Source organism: Xyrauchen texanus, chromosome 41 (assembly GCF_025860055.1).
Source record: "Xyrauchen texanus isolate HMW12.3.18 chromosome 41, RBS_HiC_50CHRs, whole genome shotgun sequence".
NCBI classification, from domain to species: domain Eukaryota; kingdom Metazoa; phylum Chordata; class Actinopteri; order Cypriniformes; family Catostomidae; genus Xyrauchen; species Xyrauchen texanus.
The window spans coordinates 34,814,551-34,820,813 of record NC_068316.1 but is presented as its reverse complement, the minus strand read 5'-3'; the positions used below and the strand labels follow the sequence as shown (position 1 = coordinate 34,820,813).

At 37.7% G+C, this 6,263-nt stretch overlaps 1 long non-coding RNA gene across 1 annotated transcript; it reads left to right on the top strand.

Moving 5' to 3' along the window:
• The first annotated feature begins 2,047 nt into the window (after positions 1-2,047).
• Positions 2,048-3,130, top strand: LOC127633956 (uncharacterized). The gene is made up of 3 exons (XR_007969283.1): positions 2,048-2,112; positions 2,277-2,437; positions 2,524-3,130. It is a non-coding gene; the product is annotated as an uncharacterized LOC127633956 (long non-coding RNA).
• Positions 3,131-6,263: the final 3,133 nt, after the last annotated feature.

The window sequence follows — 6,263 nt, the reverse complement described above, 5'->3', positions numbered from 1 at the left end:
TGGAGATTTGCCTGATCTATCCGTCCTTCAGGTGAGTAGGGATACAACAATAGCAAATTTCACTGTACAGTATGATATATCAACCAAAATTTGTATACCAATATTTCATTATTTTCTTTTTCCTCCCCTTTTACAAACAAATATTGTGCTTCAAAGAAAAAAAATGAAATTGATGTTATCATAAGGGTTCTTCATTATGAACTTGTATGCCATGCATAACATACTGTGGATAGAAATTACAGGGAAAGTTACTGGTATGATAATTGTGATTATATTACTATTATATTTAGTATATTGCTAATCAATATATTGTTACTTCCCAGGTGACAGCGGCTCACTTCAAGAGCAGGTGAAGCAAGTTGGGACAATGTTGAAGACATTTGCTCGCTCTGGGCAATCGGGTACAACTTGCAAACAACACCTGTGGTTGTAAGATCCTTGCCATTTTTGGGGATTTCCGCCTGGATTTGGCCTACCCAAATTAAAAAGCTTCCCATTCCCACATACTTTGGCCTAAATACACAGTTTTGGTGTCATTTTACAGGAAACCCTTTGAAGTTGCATAAAACACTGCTAAAAATTTTAAAAAATTAAATATATGTTGTCTGAACAGTAATAACCCTCCTAAAAAAAGAGGCGCTTTTTGATTTTTTTTTATATAAAAATTCATTTTTGAAAGTGTATAACTCAAGCCCTGTAAACCCTAACAGCAAGCAGACAGTTTTGGCTGTTTCCACTAGATGTCAGCAAATACCTGAAAAAGGAATTTTGTCTGTATCATGTTTTATTTAATATCTATTTCAATTTATTTGAAGGGAGGAATATTACCTTTTTTGGTGTACTTTCCGCCTACCCAAATCTAAAGTCTCCCCATACCCATATACAGTGCTATAAATGCAAAATCCCAGTGTAATTTTACAGAAAACCCTTTGTCATTACATAAAACACTGTTGAAAGTGGTAAATATGCGCTCTGGTGTCTGGTGAGACGCGTCTGTGTGTTTTGCGCACCTAACCTACCTAGTGATCACTTCACAGTCTGGATGCAATATCACAGCCCCTGATTGGTCTATTTGATCTTGAGAGACATTGCCGGAAAGCGGAGGGTCTAAGCTTTACGAAAATATATGCTTTATCCGGATCGGATGTTTACATATTTTCCTGGATTGTTGAATATCATATAACATTACTTTGTGGTGTTTCTGCACTCGTGTGACATATCGAGGGATTACTTGGGCACACAACCACAGAAAACACTGAAAAATGGCTCATTTTGCAGAGAATAACCTAAGGTAAAAGATTATGTAGCATTTGTGGCTAACTGTGCTGTCTAGTGCGAGTAGCACGGCAAATATTCAATAATTTCACTTGTATGTTTACAAATGTTGATTGTATACTTCATGATTCATTCGAAGTGTATTAGATATGTGATTATACCTCAATAAAAAGACTTATTGGAACTTCTTACTGGCAATGAGAGCTTTCATTTGATACATGGTTTGTACATGTGCGTCATATTTGAGCGATATGAGAAATATGCGTATTCAAAAACGCATCATAATTATGACACGACTTTTGATGGGTGGAACTATGTAATTTATTGTAAATAAGTTACTTAGTGTAAAACAAATGCCAAAGTGATGCATATCTCAAGAAAGTAGACATTCTAAGCTTTCAAATGGTACCAGATATGAGCTTATAACTCCTCCGCATACATTTAAAATTGGAAGTACATTATTACTGACGTAATTTTAAATCCCAGATCCGGGATCGTGGATTTTAAGATTCCCACTGGGGCCACCTGTACATGTAGTAGACCTAGATATAAATGTCATAGTTTAGTAGTTGAAGGACCAGGACTGACTACTTTATTATTTTATTCTGGGAACCCCTGTAGGTGCAGATCAAATCCTAATGCTGCGACGTCTTGGAGTTTGGCGATGTTGTGCGTAGCATGGACAACAAAATGCTATGCTGCAACATTTCAGTGCCAATGTGTCTGTTGGAGAGTTATCCCTGCCAGGGGATCTGTTACTCCCCACTAGACACCCAGGAAGATTTGGTGTTGCTTGACAACAGTTTGAGGCAGGATAAAGAGCTCCAGCAACGATTTGTAAGTGTGCCGATTTAGTTTATAACGCCATAGGGTAATCTAAAAAGTAAAATTAAGATCATACACTGCATATTCTACAGTCTGAATCCACAGCCTGTCACATTTTAAATTTATGAGAAGCTTCAGAGAAATGTAATTTGTAACATGTTTTTTTGTATTTTCAGCTTCGGTTTTTGGCAATCAAATATGGGAGGGACCTAAAGACAACCGTGTGGCGAATGCTTCAGAGTATCTTCTCTAATCACCTTTCCATCAATACAACCTGGACTGGTGTAGGGGGATAAAGCATGTTTTAGAGACATGTTCCTGAAGACCATTGTTCAAAGTAAGTTGGATATTTTTTTTATATTTAAGTAGATGTGTATGACCTTATGCCATTCAAATGGAATGACAGATCTTTATTTTCTACAGGAGCCATCCAGAAGAACCCGGCAACCCAGCATGCCACTGATGAGGCGATCCAGGTTAACGTTACGCGTTACCTGAAAGGAGCATCTGAACATGAAGGTGGAAAAAGGCGCCGCACAGCTGAGAAGGACCCACAGCCGACCCCTTAAACCTAGGCTGACTACTGACACCCCAGCATCACTGACAACTGGAACCCTTTCTTTATCCTGCAGTCAGTAACATCAAGACCCCTAAAAAAGCCTGCTAAAAGTGTCAGACTACACTCACCCAATCCACACTGTTCACTGTGGAAATTGCTTTTTTTTTTTTTTTTTTTTCCTCTCGTGACCCTGCTTTGAAGAAAGCTCCTTGGATGAATATGGGATGGTTTGTCCTTTTATACAGGCGCACGAGGAATCACTGAAGATATGCCAATTTGCACTGCCTCATTCTGGAGGTCGGGGAAAACCGGTGATTCTTAGCCCACTACGCCACACAGTCCCCAACCTCTCCAGACATTCTGATTGGCTGTGTTCTCTACAGCCAGATTTTCTGCTGTTAATTATATTTATTCCCACTTGTTGTCATGTGTAAGTTGAATGTCAAAATGTATATTATACCTGTTATCCTGCACATTCCTTGATACCAAAGATCTCAATTATTTCATGTACAATTTGCTGCTTATTTCATTGTTACAGTGCTTAACTATTCTATTGTTAAATATAGCTTGTAAATCCTTGTGCCACAGGTCAGCATTGCAGTTATAATGGTATATTCTACTCCAGAGCTTTACTCTAAATTATTACCACTTAACCTATTGTTAGAAATGACTTGTAAACAGGGATGTAGTGGAGGCTAAACGCACGTAAACGCCATTTACGCACCTCCCAAAATTCGGAAATAGCGTTTACCTACCTCCAAAATGGGTTTATCCACCTCTAAATTGCGTTTATCCACCTCTAAATAGATAGTTCCTAAGCCATTTTAAATTAAGCTTATGTCGTTTTAGTTTCATATTGTTCATTATTAGTTTCATAGGTTGTTAAACCTAAGACGAAGTCTTTCATAATGCGCTGCTGCCAGTGTTTCCCATGCGCGTGCATCGATATTGACTACTACCAGCTATATACAGCGTGCTGACCTCAAAAATCCAGCTGTATTCTAACAATAACTTAGCTCTCCTTATTAGCTAGGCTCCTTGCATGCTGGCTAATAAGTAATAACTGACAGTGCTGTGTTGGACAGATTTATGCAGCGGTGTTCCATGATGGAGAGAGAGCGCGAGAGGTACGGGAGAGTGAGAGAGAGAGAGAGGGACGAGCGAGAGGTAGCCTAGTGCTGCGCGAATGCGCTACGGCTCTCTGCAATCAAATACGATTTTAAATAGGCTTAGTAAAAAATAAAAAATAAATCGAAAATCAATGTGTGGTGGTCAGCGTTGATATTGTGGCGGGCCGCCACATATAAATGAACGTATGGGAAACCCTGGCTGCATTACTGTCAGTGTTGACCAATCAGCAGGAAGCAGCAGACTGCATCAAGATTCATCCATCACTCACTAACCCAAACGTCTCATGTAAAAATGGATATCCGGCAATTTTTTAAGCGCCGTCAAAACAGCAGTCCTCCACCTCCTGAGGTCAGCAAACGGCCTCGGCTACAATCCCAAAGTGAGTGAGCTTGGAAAACAGTACTAAACTTCATGTTTTTGAGGTTAATTTGGTTAGATTAATAGATAATTAGATTCATGTCACACTGTATATTATTTTGTGTTCAAAATGGAACTTCTATTGTCTTTCTTCTGTTAATTACAGAAACGGAGTTTTCTTAAAATTAAAATATGTGGCACCAGATACATTCTTCTGTCGTTAATCTGCACTATTTTACTATCTAATCTATTTTGATAATCAGTTAGTCGGGTTGAGTCATTTGGGTTGAGTCATTTTTTAAGACAAAAGTAAAAAATTATTTGATTCCAGCTTGTTAAATGTGAATATGTTCTAGTGTCTTCTCTCCTCTGTGACAGTAAACTGAATATCTTTGAGTTGTGGACAAAACGAGACATTTGAGGACGTCATCCTCCTGGGCTTTTGGGAAACACTGATCCACATTGTTCTGACATATTATAGACCAAACAACTAATTGATTAATCGAGAAAATATTCAACAGCTTAATCGACTATGAAAATAATCCCAAATCCATAATCATTATGTACAAGTGCATTGCATTGGATGCCCTGGATATAAGCCTCCCTCTCTATCTCTCTTAAATATTTTTGTTCTCTCTGTTTTGTCATTTAGTAAACTTTAGAGATTTCAACCATATTATTCCTTCTTGGGTCTCTTTAACAAGAACTTAGATTAATGTATGAATTGAATAGTGATTGTGTGACCTATGATGAGGGTACAACCAGTGATACCCTTGGTAGTACCATAAAATGATAGCCTATAGCAATGTCATCAGGATACACATACACCGGTAGGCAGTGGCCCACCTTACCGGGTGACCACGTCATGGTCCACCAGAATTTATAGTTTACCCACCTCTTTTTTTTACCACTACACCTCTGCTTGTAAATATGATGTTATACCTCAATTTATTTGGTATCCTGCACTTTCTTTGGTACCAAATATCCTCATTGCTTATGTTTACTGGTAATTCTTTTCATCCCAGAGCTGACCTCTTTATATTATTAACAATTATTGTAAGTGTTACAATAGTGTTTTTTAAAAAAATATTTTTTTTTTTACCAAAATTGATTTGGAAACCTGCATGTTCTTTAGTGTGTGTGTGTGTGTGTGTGTGTATATATAATGTTTGTATTTTTCTGTTATTTATATTTCAGTGATCTGACATCTTGCTTCAATGACAGTTACTGTACTTTGAAATGTGGAATTAAAATGCCAAATGGAAATTTGTCTGGTTTGATCAATCATTATTCTTGATTAACTGCATGCTATAAATATATATATATATATATATATATATATATATATATATATATATATATATATATATATATATATATATATATATATATATATATATATATATATATATACAATAAGCGGCAGCAGATCGCTCGGAAAAAGCGTTTGCCTCCGACGGTCCGCCTTCGATATAACGGCGGCGGAACGGCGGATAGCCAGCGGGCCGGCCGCGGAACAAAGGCGGTAGGAAGGTGCACCGTCAAACGTGTTTGCGATATCGCCATTATGCCGCTTCTACTGCCGCCGGCGCACCGCCAGCGGCCCGCCGACTTATTGCTATCTGGGCAAGTGCATTGAACGGACCAACAGGGCTGAGATATTCTTCTAAAAAGCTTAATTTGTGTTCAGCAGACGAAAGAAAGAAATACACATCTGGGATAGAAAGAGGGTGAGTAAATGATGAGAGAAATATCTTTTTGGGGTAAACTAATTTTATTTGAAAGACTATCTAGGCACATAATAACACTGCATAGCTGTGACTGTTTATAACTATTTCAAAATGTACAAGCTCACACTTTAAATGGTCAGTGCTTTGTTTTTAGATCATTAAAATAGCAACAGATCCAGTGAAACAATGGAGATTGAGTGGTTGTTTTAATGTTTTACATGCCATTCAAAAACGTGGCATTTTACAACGTAAGAGAGAAATAAAAAAACTTAAAATAATACCATTTGTACTTTTCATTTACTTGGAATGTCTACGTTCAGGGCGAAGGCTAAATTGTTACTGTCTCTTTAAGAGGGATTTATCTTATGATATGACATTCAAGGCAC